Below are 2,030 nucleotides of genomic sequence, written 5' to 3'. Positions count from 1 at the left end.
CATGTTGGAGGGCTTTATAATGAGATTCACATGCAACCTATTATAATTTACTTACAGTCACTAATAACAAGAAAATTTGATCCAAAGAATCAAGGTACTTGGAAAACTCACTTTGTTTTTATGTGTAATCTTTAATAATTTATATTTATTGTTTTGTTGTTGTTGTTTGAGACAGAGTCCCTCTGTCACCCAGGCAGGAGTGCAGTGGCACAATCTTGGCTCACTGCAACCTTCGCCTCTTGGGTTCAAGTGATTCTTCTGTCTCAGCCTCCTGAGTAGCTGGATTATAGGCGCCCGTCATGATGCCCAGCTTATTTTTGTACAGATGGGGTTTCACCATGTTGGCCACATTGGTCTCAAACTCCTGACCTCAAGTGATCCATGCGTCTCGGCCTCTAAAGTGCTGGGATTACAGGCATGAGCCATTGCGCCTAGCCTAAAGTATTTAATAACATTTTTTTCAATTTCATAAAACATTGAGAGGAAACAAATACCTTAAATAATATTATACCTATCTGGGCTTTTCTTTTCCTTTTCTTTCTTTTTCCCCCACGTCGTCCTCTCGTTTTTGACTTCTCAGTTGTGAATAAAGCGGCTGTAAACATCTGTGGACAGGTTTTTATGTGGACATGTTTTCAGGTCCTTTGAGATGAATGTAAAGGAGGGCAGTTGCTGGATGTTTAGCTTTGTAAGAAACTGTCATTGTCTTCCAAAGTGGCTGTACCATTTATATTCTCATCAACAAATAAGAGTTCCCCTTGCTCCACATCCTCGTCAGCATTTGGTGGTGTCTGCTGTTTTGGATTTTTGCCATTATGACAGTCATATAGTGGTATCTTGTTTTAATTGGCAGTTCACTAATGACGTTTTGTTGGGTACTTCTTCATATGCTTATTGCTACTGTATCTTTGTTGAGGTGTCTGTTGAGGTCTTCTGCCCATTTTTTGATCAGCTTGTTTGTTGTCTTATTGTTGAGTTTTACGAGTTCTTTGTATAGTTTTGGATAACAATCTTTTATTGGATACATGTTTTACAAGCATTTTTTCCCAGTCTGTGGCTTGTCTTCTCATTCTCTTGACCTCTGGGATATCTATATTTTTCTTGTCACAACATTAGTCATGTCAGTAAGTTCATAAGTTCCTCTGGCTGCATATCTAGAGCCTCTTGAGCTGTAGCTATGTCAGATTCCCAGTCAACTCTTTTCTCTTTAACTGTATGTTCAGTTTGAATTTCATTCCAGCATTAAAAGTTTTTGTTCCTTTGCTGCAATTTAATCTTTGTTGGGGAGTTCACTCTTTTGATTATTCATTTTTGTAAAATGTCAAAGGGATTTATCACTGGGCAACAAGCAGGCAATAGCAATACATACTTTGCTGTCTATGCAAGAATAACAGATGTGCAGTGACCACTGGCAGTCTTTGAAAGAAGTGACTGGTTATTGGTCATGATGTACATAGGTTATTTACATAGGGATATGTGGACTGGAGAGCTACTAGCAGTTTGTATTTGATGCAATTGCAGGTAATTGTGGTAGTTGAAGTTCAAACCATTTTGGGAGGAGGGGAAGAATGGTGTTGCTAAACCATCATGACTGCAGTTTGTTCATGTTAGAACCTGTGCAAGAAAAGATCTGCCTGTATTATATACTATTTTTCCTCAATTGTAAATGCTGTGAAGCTATTCTCAAAGAAAAAGATAGTGAAGCAAGATGGTTTTTTGTTTTTGTTTTCCTTTTTTTTTTTTTTTGGGATGGAGTTTCGCTCTTGTCACCCAGGCTGGAGTGCAATGGCACAATCTCAGCTCACCGCAACCTCCGCCTCCTGGGTTCAGGCAATTCTCCTGCCTCAGCCTCCTGAGTAGCTGGGATTACAGGCACGCGTCACCATGCCCAGCTAATGTTTTGTATTTTTAGTAGAGACGGGGTTTCACCGTGTTGACCAGGATGGTCTCGATCTCTTGACCTCGCGATCCACCCGCCTCGGCCTCCCAAAGTGCTGGGATTACAGGCTTGAGCCACCGCGCCCGGCCTG

This window comes from Sapajus apella, unplaced genomic scaffold (genome assembly GCF_009761245.1).
Source record: "Sapajus apella isolate SASKATOON/1434 unplaced genomic scaffold, GSC_monkey_1.0 scaffold45, whole genome shotgun sequence".
NCBI lineage: Eukaryota > Metazoa > Chordata > Mammalia > Primates > Cebidae > Sapajus > Sapajus apella.
Note: the sequence above shows the minus strand (reverse complement) of the source record.